This window comes from Bombus flavifrons, chromosome 16 (assembly GCF_040668555.2).
Source record: "Bombus flavifrons isolate JBK064 chromosome 16, iyBomFlav1_principal, whole genome shotgun sequence".
NCBI classification, from domain to species: domain Eukaryota; kingdom Metazoa; phylum Arthropoda; class Insecta; order Hymenoptera; family Apidae; genus Bombus; species Bombus flavifrons.
The window spans coordinates 2,188,597-2,202,194 of record NC_138457.1 but is presented as its reverse complement, the minus strand read 5'-3'; positions in this window follow the sequence as shown (position 1 = coordinate 2,202,194).

Here is a 13,598-nt window from a genome sequence, read left to right as displayed (position 1 = left end):
CAACGTAGGACAGTTCATCATTAGACGTCGTACCGTACGGTTGAAAGACTTCACTCCTAACAAGATCTTAGCACCGCCATGCATCACATCACACGTTACGTTTATACAACAAGTTCAACACAATGCTGGATTACTCTAACACTCAATATATTAAACCTCCTCCACCTTGACCGTTAATTCATTCGAGGTACGCGATATCGACCGATCGGTTTGACCTGATGGGTTGCTTTTTAGTCGATAATTCGCAACATCAGGGGAGAGTCGAAAAATTCCAATTCGTCTTTGTTCGACGGCGGCGTAGTGGCGACATTATTTTGCCCGGAATTTATTTATTATTACATTATCTGTTTCTTAACGATAAAAATACTCCGAGGTAAAAGAACAACGTGATTTGAACTCTTCTACATTCTCTCTCTTGAACATCTCTTCTCTCTTGAACATTTGTAACTCGCGTGCCGTTATAGTTACATTCAGAAAAATTTGTACGATTAAACTGATAAAATAAACTGAATAAACTGATAATAAGCTGATAAACAGCGTATGTACATAAGATTGGCAATTATAGAACATACACATATTCATTGTAATTATTTGTAAAATCAAATTATACTAAATATGACAATTATTTATAAAGAAAAAAGTGCAGTTGCATTTTTCTGATGCACCGATGCACAAAAGTGCATAAAATTAGTTGCATATTATGCACCGCCTGAAACCATTTAGCTTTCGCTTATGACATCTTCTACTATCCTTAACCGTTTAGAAGATACAACCTAGTTCAGTTGCGTGGAACACTTTGTATATATGTACATATTTGATTTGGAAACATTATTAAACATTTCTGTTGGAAATTGTAATACATATTTATTAATGGCTCATGATTAATATTCATTTAAACAGTATTTATCAGCATCAAATGAAATACTGTACATGTAAGTGCTTTAAATAAATCGAGATATTACATAATAACTTTGCTGCTTCAATAAAAGAAAGTTAGTAACATTATCACTCCCGCGACATCTATAATCCTATCGATCAAATCTAAAAGAACAAAAAATGGGCTAGATGGGGGAATAGAACCATGAATTCTGATTTCTGATCTCGTGTGTACTGATTTATCGTATTTCAAAATAAAATATCATAAAGGACATAAAAATTCAAGAAAGCTACGATATACCAGTCTTTTAACTTCGTTCAATTAACGTACGTCCTTATTCGATAATTTATTACCACCTGTTATAAAACTATCCTTTCTTTATGATCAGCATATACAAAATCTTATTAGATTATTTCTCTGTTGAAAGTTTCTGTTACAAGTAATTATATATTATTATTATTGCTTAGTCCGTGTCTTTCGGCTTTGGACGAACTTTTGGACGATTTTACATCTGTCTATTTCTCTTCTTATATGTCTACCTCTCCTCTTTTCCACTCTACTGTATTGCACTACCTTGCTTATTCTACTTCTAAAAACTAAAAATTAGGAACTATAAATTAACAACTAATGACTAGAAAACTATTGCAAAGGTAATTATTTAATACGAACAATATATATTTCTTAATTTCTGTCGCAAAATTTCCAATTCAGTATTAATTTTACACGAGTCTAACCGAAAAAACGTATATGATTGCGATTTAATATATACACTGCTATCTTCTTACACTATTTTTAATTTCGTCCAATGTATCTCAGAAAATAAAAAATACACAGTAATCTCCAAGCAATCACAATGTTTCTGAACTTCTCACAATAAGTGTATTTCAAATTTATTTTTATTACTCAAATTTGGCCCATATATCAGTCTCTCAAGAGCTTGAATTATCAAACAGATTTCGGATACGGGGAAAGATAATACATCCAAGTTCCCCAGACATCAAACAGGGGAGATAAAGTCGCAGATTGCGTCGTTGCTATACCGACGAACAAGAGGAATAATGGGTGCGCATTCAACCCATAGGCGGAGAACCATATAAATGTCATTGTAAAAACTATGTGTGAGGACCATTTCCCGCATAACGTCTTCGAAGAACTAGTTTTAACATCATTCAGGTCAAAGTTGTTAAAGTGGACAGATTCGAAACTAAGCATCTTCAACAAAACAATAACAAACTCGACACGTTCAACATGAAACTATCACTAGGAAGTATGATAATAAGCCTGTTCTAGAGGCACTATATGCTTGGCAAGATAGTGACACGAGAAATACACAGGAAATCCCACAGACTACAATACAAGAACTCGATGAACCGATTTGGAGTGAACTGTAACGATAAAAGAGTAGAATACGGTGCGTAAAGTGTGTTGGGCGATCATGCTCCGAACTTATGATAAACAGATATATAATCGTGACCCAGCAAACGAAGAACAAGAAGTTAGGCCCTATACAGAAGATACTCGATTCATTTAGAAATCAAGAAGTGTGCTGAAATGACAGAGAGCGGAAGAAGAGTAAAATAAACTCCTCCTGATCAAAGTAATCCCTCGCCTCAATAGAGCGCACAATGAGTATGGACAACATGGTGAACCTGATGGAGAGCATAGACGTTTTCAAGGAATTGTTTCATGTTCATTTGACGGAGATGAACGCATTGTCGCTAAGATGGATAAACTCTGACAGATTTACCACTAGTGACTTTAGACGTCTAACAAACTTCGCAATTGCGAAATTCAACACCGCTTGTCTCTAATAATCGTAAGTTACTACTATTACAGCCCCTGCAAGCTTACTCGTTTGAGGTGGTCCTGCTGGCAAAGACGAAAGTCACGGAGAGGCATAAGGTGCAGTTCAAGGGTCTTCGTTTCGAAAGAGTGTGACCATCTGAACTGGAAGTTCGGGGACGGAACCGATTCATCATTTACTTCATTACGATTAGCATATCATTTAACTTTGAAGCGATAATCACTAGCCGAACAGACAAGGGGAAAATGGGGCTTTCAGTTGTCACGATAAACCTGGCAAACAAAACGCGGCTTTCCATATATTCTGTTTATTCTATTTATTTCATTTTATTTTATTTTATTTTATTTTTATTTCTGTTTATTTTATCTTTTCGAAAAACTACATCCGTGCGATACAATTTTTGCATCCTCCGTGGTGATTATAACGCGAAACATGTTCTCTGGAGCAGCACGTTAAATAATAACAGAGACGAGAACCTGCGACACTGATTTAACGAGTGACAGGTGGATCTGGTCTTCCAGTTCAGTCACGCTGATTTTGATGGCATTTGATTTGTCGACGCGCAGTCGTCCTTGGATTTGGTACTCGCGGGAAAGCTGGATATTTTTCTGCAGCGAGCCGTCAGAATTTGATATCTTTGTCCACGAGGATAAGAACACTGAGACAACAGTCACGAAGAGATCGTCCTCCAGACCATAAATAATAATATCCTTTCGGCCCTCAAAGCCTCCATTCCAGCTCCCACATGGGATTTAAATTGTGTCGAGAGATATCTGGACTTCCGCTTCGGAGGTTTGCTACAAGACAAACACAGAATCTTCCGCATCTTCAATTGGCTGAAGAAGCGCTTCGGCACACTGTGTTACTCTATCCCATCGTTCATCGAACACGCAAGTGCTATAGAGCCATAAAAAGGCGTATCAGGAAGGCCCCTGATAGATCCCCGAGTTCTCTGGATCTAGAGAATTAAAGATTCCAAAAGCATGTTTCCGCGAGTACGAGGCAATAGGGTTAACCTCTTGATCGGCGCCCTCAAATTTTCTTCAGACGATTCTCACCGTCTTCCACAGGTGAACAACCTCCTCGCTTAGTGTGACAGAGCAGAAGATGCATCGTTACTGGTACCAAGCCGATAAATAAGTCGAGATCGTGACGTCTCCGATGCCACCGGCTCTCCAGAATTTACTAGATGACATGCCAAAAATAAACGTGTACGCAACTCGTGCTTCTGTTATTCACGATCGTGTGCCGTGACTTCCTTTCAAGTTATAAGCTGTTCTTTGTACAGGTATTTAATTACTATTATGTTCGCGTGCTATTTCATCACTTTAAACTTGTTAAACTTTTATCACTTGTTACAAAAGCACTTGTTACTTGTATGTAGCGAAACATTCTTTGTCTGGTCTCCTTTCTACCGCGTGGTAAGCTACGTGAATCCCACAAGACTACTGGGTACAAATTTCGAAGGTGTGCGCCGAAATGTGTGTGATGATATTCTCAGATCCCAAATTACATAACCTTGAATATTCAGAACTTCGTTGAATAGGGGCCGTTGAAACAATGTCTGTAGCTTCACCCGAGGAAAAAGGGTTGGTAACCGCTACGGCTCCGATGTCTCAGAGAATTATTTCACATCGGTAGATTCATTAACGATTCAATTTAAGTTTCTGAACGGGAATAGGTTATAAGGCTTCGATATCTTCAACACAGTACCAATATAGCTCCCGCAAAGATACATATTCTTCTTCGTCTTGATCTTTAATGATATCTTATACGTGCGTATTTTCCTAAGATATGAAAGATGGGGAAAGTGGTTCCCTTGCTGGGAAAGGGTAAGAACAAACCTAATCCAGCCAGGTACAGATCAATGAGTTTGCTGTTTGCAGAGTATCCATTAGTAATGTCTTTGAGAGGGCGATACAGACAGTCATACTGTTTCATTGTAAAGAGGCATCCATTCCTCCCGATCAGCAATTTGGCTTCCGGTTCAAATACATTAAGGTCCACGCAACAATAAAATTCGTGTCAGATGTCTGCTGGTAGCAAAACTCTACTCATAGACCTGGAAAGGGCTTTTGACATGTTTCGATCGAAGCGGTTTGCTGTAAATGCTGATAAGATACGGTTTCTTAAACATCTAGTTCAGGTGATTTGGTCCAGAATCTCTGAAAGTTGTCTCAGTGGATGGCAAGCTCGAATGTCGTCTTCGGGGTGAATGACGGGCTGCAACAGGGAACGTTCAAAACCTCCAACCTGGTTAATTTGTATTTTAGTCGTAACTTGAGCCTCTTCCGTCTCAATAGCGACTTTAACCTATGCGCGTTGGTATTTGCTAATGGTCTCCTGATTTACGCGATGGAAATGTATTCTTCCAAAATTAATTCCAAGCTACAGGAAGTTTTCGATCGTATTATGGTTTACTGTGGTAACTGAAAGTTCCGTATACATACTAGAAAGTGCGAATCTATCCCTTTCGGATTGTGCATGTCTAGACATTTAAATTTTAACCGTGATGTGACTCGACATTCTCGCTGATTTCTTATCACCGGCAATAGCTCCTATCCGTTCGGCATAAGAAAATGGTCAAATATCCCGATATATATTTGTATTGCAAATTACAGATTACACAGCACATTAAGACACAAACGTAAAATAAATCAGAAAAGACTTTTATAGTAAATAATGGTTCGTTCTTCTCAAAGCATTTCTGCACAAAATGTAGTCTTCTTTTGTACAAATTGCTGGCAATAATCCTATCCTGACTTATGCCTGTCCGATTTGCTTCAATGTCACAACGAGCCAGATGGATAAGCTTTGGCATTTCAAACGGAGATGTCCGAAGCATTGCATGGGGCTGTATCGTTCGAGCTATTTCACATATCAATACAAATGTTTTATATTATTTTATATACTATATACAAATTACACATAGCTTTTAAATTCCTTGTGTCTGTAGCACGCGGTGAGAGTGCCACGAATTGACCTGTTTATGTTAGAATTAGCGAGGAATCATAGAGGCAAAGTACGTCTAATCGTCGATCAACTTTGATGCAGATTTATCTGATCCAAATCATTACTTATATCATTTTTTAAAATAAATTCAAAGTAAGAGTATGCACCATATATTTTCCTCTTCAGGATTAATATTTCAATAAAACCGCGCACATGCATAGACCATGATAAATAATTTACGACTGCAACTATAATGCATTTTTAATGCATAATTTTAATTAAAAAAATAATTTTAATTAAATATGTTGTAAGGCTCAACGTTGTGGACAATTATTTCCTACACATATAACTGGCGATCGTTAGTTTACAAATTATGTACAAAAAATGTACAAAACGAAACTACCGATCAGCTTTGTTGATAGGATATATTAACCCTTTTGCTCCCAGCGCCGACTATATCCGGCATGTACGATGTGACGCGATAAAATCGTTTGTTCTTTGTGACTGCAATACGGGTTACATTCGAGACTTTATTATTTATACAGAGGCTGGTAGTACTATAGCGTCCGAACATAAAGACTGTAGTAAATCAGGAAATATTGTAATGTCCCTCCTAGAATCAAATTTAGATAAAGGTCACTCCCTTTACGTCGACAATCGGTACATTTACATTCGGATATATTAAAAATTGTACAAATGCGTGTGGCACCGTAAAAAAGAGGAGAAAAGAAATACCAGAAATGAACGAAAAATTACAAAAAGGAGAAGCGTGCTTTCGCTCGTCTGCAAATATATTAGCCATAAAATGGCACGATAAAAAAGAGATTTTCATAATATTAACAATACATACAGAAGAATTTGTGGATGTACCAAAACACTACAGTGCACAAGAAATTTTACAGGAACCATCTTGTATACACGGCTATAATAAATTGATGGGTGCTATGGACATGTTCATCAGCACTATAAATTCCACTCGCAAAACAACGAAATGGTACAAAAAATATTTCCATATGATTGATACGTGTTTATGGAATTCATATTGTTTGTACAAATTGAAAATCAACAAAACAATATCAATTGCGAAATTTCAACTGAAATTAATAGATCAAATTTTAAATCAAATAAAAGTGGATCAAATTTATACCCATTAAATAAGTTTATATCTTTTATATAGAAATTATGAGTACATTGTTTTAAAGAAAAGTTCCTTTTCTTCAAAGATAAACTGTCCACGCGCAATATGTACACTTTCGGCGCGGGGTCCACTTTAGTGGCGGTGCTACGGCTGACCGAATCGCCGTAGCAAAAGGGTTAATACCGTTTGGAGAATCCCAGGGCTGGCTGTCTGCGACCAAATGGTCATTTGACTTAGTACGCGAAAAAGCAAAACAATACGTTGCAGGACTTAGTGCGCGAGCAACAAAACAATAAGCCGCGGAAAAAACAATACACGCCGCTGGACGCAGTGTTCGCGTGCGAAAATCGGTACGCTGATGAACTGAGTGCCCGTGGTTAAAATACGCCGTGAGTGAAATCTGCGGAAATAATAACATACGATGTCAACACGAGGGTAGTCGCCGCCTGCTACAAAGGCAAAGGCGGGCCTGCAGGCAACAAAAGCGCAGAATTCTGAGAGAGGGACAGAGGCGACAACCCCTAAAAACGGGAGTGCTAGCGTTACGTCAGGAAAATTAAACAGCTCTGAAATAAAGACGGCGGCTGATGGAGACAAAAAAGACACGATGGAGGAGCTGCGGCCAATACTCGATATAAGGGAACAGGACCCTAGACCCGAGCAAGAGAGTTAACAAGGAGCAAACCGTAACAATTACGCGATACTTCAAGGATATGAGAGGCATCGTGGAGGAGCTCCTGCTCCATAACAGCTATCTAGCCAGAATATTCAGCATTGTAAGCAAGTCGCTGCAAGTCAGCAAGTGGCTTGAGACGGCTGACAAGAAGACGAAAGCTGAGCCAAAACAGCTCTCGTATGCCGAAAAGGTTAAAATGACGAGCAATAAGGTTAGGCAAATGGCGGTAAAATCGCCGAAGAATGCGGTTATAATCTACCCGAAAGGGGTGGACAGTGAAATTGAAACCAGCGAAGATGCGCGTGATACCGCAACTAGGAAAATTAGTGGCAATGGCCTAGTCATGGAAACAATGAATCCAGAAGGTCTGAAAGCGTTCACTGAGAACGCGAAATTAAAGGAGACTGGTTTAAAAGCCAGTATAACATAGACAAGGTTGCCCCGGATGATCATGTAGCGGTACATGAGTCAGAGCACAGTTCAAATCATGTTGTTGTGTTGCCTCGGAGTAAGAAGACGGTTAGGTTACAAGTAATGTAAGAACAAATGAACTCCGCGCAAAACAATGTCGCAGCTACATGCAACCATCGAATTTCAATTTCCCGACTCTCTCCCGACCAGTATAAATAAACGGATGCAATCGCGAGCGATACAGTACATATAGAGAATCGCAGAGTATCGCAGAGTACATATCGAGTATCTGACAGTATCTAGAGTATCTCCGAGTATCTTACGAGCGTCTATCGAACATTATCGAGAATTTATTCCGCCACTTGTATTTTGTACCAACGACTCACGTATACGGCTGTATATTAATTTATTTTTTTAAAAAAATATATTCGATGGTTACAACAACGAGTAATCTCGTCATTAATCCTCACGTACCATAGTCCTCTTCACATAAACATCTACAATCACGTACGACGTCCCAAGAAAGATCCCCCAAAGGGGAAACTAGCCTGCAAGAAAAAACAGGAACAGGACAGGCCTAAAGAAGAAGACGTTGCGGCCATCAAATTCTGCTTCAGGACGGGTTGCAAGGACCACGAGGAGACCAGCTGAGTAATAGTAGTACCCCCTGCCAGGTAAGAGAAATACTTTTAACTGGAAAAGTTGTTGAATCATGGAATGCATGCAGTTGACAAATATTTGGGGATTGAATTTTGCACAGTTTTCGATATTGAGAAAAGTTATATTTCCTCAAAGCTTCAAGTTCTCATATTCAATTACACACAAATAATACGCAATTGAAGATATAGACTTTGCAGCGATAAACGTGCCACTTCCAAGGGATCAAAATTGCTGAAATTCCCTTCTTTACTAGTAGTATATGGAGTCATATCTCAATAGTTTAAAATTGGAAAACCTATTCGACGAGCACATATTAATGCAACTCCTGAATAGAGAACAAATAGAAAGAATAGAACTGAGTTGCTGTCAGTTGCTGCGCAAGGTGCAAAAATTGTAGCAATCAGAAACAAATAAAACATCGTTTCATGCGCTAAAGAGCGCGTCAGAATAACAAATATTTGGGGATTGAATTTAGCACACTTTTCAATAAAGAGAAAAGTTATATTTCCACAAAGCATCAAGTTCTTATTTTCAATTAGACATAAATGTAGTAACTTATGGATTTTAGAGTAAGGACAAGTAATGATGCTCTAATTAGGGTTTAGTGTGGTCTAATAAGCAATACTCAATAAAAAAAAACAGATTACAATATCGTCGTACGTATCATACACGCCCATACTTCCCGATTCACACTCCGTGACCACTCAACTCACACTGTACTTCTCGACTCGCAATCTGGCCGTTCTAGCATCCCCCTGTCTTTATCTAGGCCCACCGCACGCATGTTCCGCAGAAACTCGTGGCCAGGGTAACGTAAGCCTTTTCTACGAAACTATGCACTTGAATAGACCAATGACACATTTATGGACCCAACGGCGCCTCGGCTCTCACGCCATTGTTCATGGTTAACTCGATGTTTAATAGGCCCTTTTCCCGAAACCACATAAATAATGCGCAATTGAAAATGCAAACTTTGCAGCAATACACGTGCCACTTCCAAGGGAAAAACATTGCTGAAGTTCCCTTGTTTACCAGTAGCTTGTGGAGTCAGTTCTGAATAGCATAAAACTGGAAAATCTATTCGACCAGCACGTAATAATGCAACTCCAGAATAGAGAACAAATAGAAAGAATAGAACTGAGTTGCTTTCAGTTGCTGCGCAAGATGCAAAAATTGTAGAAATCAGGAACAAATAAAACACCGTTTCATGCGCAAAAGAGCGCGGGTGACAAACTAATATTTGGGGATTGAATTTTGCACATTTTTCAATATTGAGAAAAGTTATATTTCCACAAAGCTTCAAGATGTCATATTCAATTACACATAAATAATACGCAATTGACTATACAAACTTTGCAGCGACACACGTGCGACTTCCAAGGGAACAAAATTGCTAAAGTTCTCTTCTTTACTTGTAGCATATGGAGTCATTTCTGAAAAGTGGAAAATCTATTCGGTCAGCATATAATAATGCAACTCCTGAATAGAGAACAAATAGAAAGAATAGAACTGAGTTGCTGTCAGTTGGTAGTGCGTGGTGCAAAAATTCTAGAAATCAAGAACAAATAAAACACCGTTTCATGCGCTAAAGAGCGCTTAGCCCTAGTTAATATTTGGGGATTGAATTTTGCACACTTTTCAGTAATGTAAAAAGTTATATTTCCACACAGCATCCAGTTCTCATATCCAGTTACACATAAATAATGCGCAACTGAAAATACAAAATTTGCAGCGATATACGTGCCACTTAAAAGGGAACAAAATTGCTGAAATTCCCTTGTTTACCAGTAGCTTGTGGAGTCATTTCTGAAAACTGGAAAATCGACTCGACGAGCACATATTAGTGCAACTACTGAATAGAGAAAAAATAGAAAGAATAGAACTGAGTTGCTTTCAGTTGCTGCGCAAGGTGCAGGAATTGTTGAAATCAAGAACAAATAAAACACCGTTTCATGCGCTAAAGAGCGCGGGTGATAAACTAATATTTGGGGATTGAATTTTGCACAGTTTTCAATATTTAGAAAAGTTATATTTCCTTAAGGCTTCAAGTTCTCATATTCAGTTACACATAAATAATACGGAGTTGAAAATACAAACTTTGCAGCGATGAACGTGCCACTTCCAAGGGAACAAAATTACTGAAGTTCCCTTCTTTACTAGTAGCATATGGAGTCATTTCTGAAAACTGGAAAATCTATTCGGCCAGCACATAGTAATGCAACGCCTGAATAGAGAACAAATAGAAAGAATAGAACTTTGTTGCTGTCACTTGCTGCGCAAGGTGCAAAAAATTGTTGAAATCAAGAACAAATAAAACACCGTTTCATGCGCTAAATAGCGCGAGAGACGAACTAATATTTGGGGATTGAATTTAGCACACTTTTCAGTAATGTAAAAAGTTATATTTCCACACAGCATCCAGTTCTCATATCCAGTTACACATAAATAATGCGCAATTGAAAATACAAAATTTGCAGCGATATACGTGCCACTTAAAAGGGAACAAAATTGCTGAAATTCCCTTGTTTACCAGTAGCTTGTGGAGTCATTTCTGAAAACTGGAAAATCGACTCGACGAGTACATATTAGTGCAACTACTGAATAGAGAAAAAATAGGAAGAATAGAACTGAGTTGCTGTTAGCTGCTGCGCAAGGTGCAAAAATTGTAGCAATCAGGAACAAATAAAACACCGTTTCATGCGCTAAAGAGCGCGGGTGTCATAAAAATATTTGGGGATTGAATTTTGCACACTTTTCAATAAAGAGAAAAGTTATACTTCCTGAAAGCTTCAAGTTCTCATATTCAGTTACACATAAATAATACGCAATTGAATATACAAACTTTGCAGCGACACACCAGCCACTTCCAAGGGAACAAACTTACCGAAGTTCCCTTCTTTACTAGTAGCATATGGAGTCATTTATGAATAGTTTAGAACTGCAAAATCTATTCGACCAGCACATGATAATGCAGCTCCTGAATAGAGGACAAATAGAAAGAATAGAACTGAGTTGCTGTCAGTTGCTGCTCAAGGCGCAAAATTGTAGCAATCAGGAACAAATAAAACATCGTTTCATGCGCTAAAGAGCGCGGGTGTCATAAAAATATTTGGGGATTGAATTTTGCACACTTTTCAATATAGAGAAAAGTTATATTTTCTCAAAGCTTCAAGTTCTCATATTCAGTTACACATAAATAATACGCAATTGAAAATACAAACTTTGCAGCGATAAGCGTGCCACTTCCTAGGGAACAAAATTGCTGAAATTCCCTTCTTTACTAGTAGCATATGGAGTCATTTCTGAATAGTTTAAAATTGAAAAATCTATTCGACCAGCACATGATAATGCAGCTCCTGAATAGAGGACAAATAGAAAGAATAGAACTGAGTTGCTGTCAGTTGCTGCTCAAGGTACAAAAATTGTAGCAATCAGGAACAAATAAAACACCGTTTCATGCGCTAAAGAGCGCGGGTGAAATACCAATATTTGAGGATTGAATTTAGCACACTTTTCAGTAATGAGAAAAGTTATATTTCCACAAAGCATCCAGTTCTCATATCCAGTTACACATAAGTAATGCGCAATTGAAAATACAAACTTTGCAGCGATTTACGTGCCACTTAAAAGGGAACAAAATTGCTGAAGTTCCCTTCTTTACTTGTAGCATATGGAGTCATTTCTGAAAACTGGAAAATCTATTCTGCCAGCAAATAATAATGCAACTCTTGAATAGAGAACAAATAGAAAGAATAGAACTGAGTTGCTGTCAGTTGGTAGTGCGTGGTGCAATAATTCTAGAAATCAAGAACAAATAAAACACCGTTTCATGCGCTAAAGAGCGCTTAGCCCTAGTTAATATTTGGGGATTGAATTTTGCACACTTTTCAGTAATGTAAAAAGTTATATTTCCACACAGCATCCAGTTCTCATATCCAGTTACACATAAATAATGCGCAACTGAAAATACAAAATTTGCAGCGATATACGTGCCACTTAAAAGGGAACAAAGTTGCTGAAATTCCCTTGTTTACCAGTAGCTTGTGGAGTCATTTCTGAAAACTGGAAAATCGACTCGACGAGCACATATTAGAGCAACTACTGAATAGAGAAAAAATAGAAAGAATAGAACTGAGTTGCTTTCAGTTGCTGCGCAAGGTGCAGGAATTGTTGAAATCAAGAACAAATAAAACACCGTTTCATGCGCTAAAGAGCGCGGGTGATAAACTAATATTTGGGGATTGAATTTTGCACAGTTTTCAATATTTAGAAAAGTTATATTTCCTTAAAGCTTCAAGTTCTCATATTCAGTTACACATAAATAATACGCAATTGAAAATACGAACTTTGCAGCGATGAACGTGCCACTTCCAAGGGAACAAAATTACTGAAGTTCCCTTGTTTACTAGTAGCATATGGAGTCATTGCTGAATAGTTTAAAATTGGAAAATCTATTCCACCAGCACATAATAATGCAACTCTTGAATGGAGCACAAATAGAAAGAATAGAACTGAGTTGCTTTCAGTTGCTGCGCAAGGTGCAAAAATTGTTGAAATCAAGAACAAATAAAACACCGTTTCATGCGCTAAAGAGCGCGGGTGATAAACTAATATTTGGGGATTGAATTTTGCACAGTTTTCAATATTTAGAAAAGTTATATTTCCTTAAAGCTTCAAGTTCTCATATTCAGTTACACATAAATAATACGCAATTGAAAATACAAACTTTGCAGCGATGAACGTGCCACTTCCAAGGGAACAAAATTACTGAATTTCCCTTCTTTACTAGTAGCATATGGAGTCATTTCTGAAAACTGGAAAATCTATTCGGCGAACACATAGTAATGCAACGCCTGAATAGAGAACAAATAAAAAGAATAGAACTGAGTTGCTTTCAGTTGCTGCGCAAGGTGCAAAAATTGTTGAAATCAAGAACAAATAAAACAGCTTTTCATGCGCTAAAGAGCGCGTAGCCATACATAATATTTGGGGATTGAATTTAGCACACTTTTCAGTAATGAGAAAAGTTATATTTCCACAAAGCATCCAGTTCTCATATCCAGTTTCACATTAATAATGC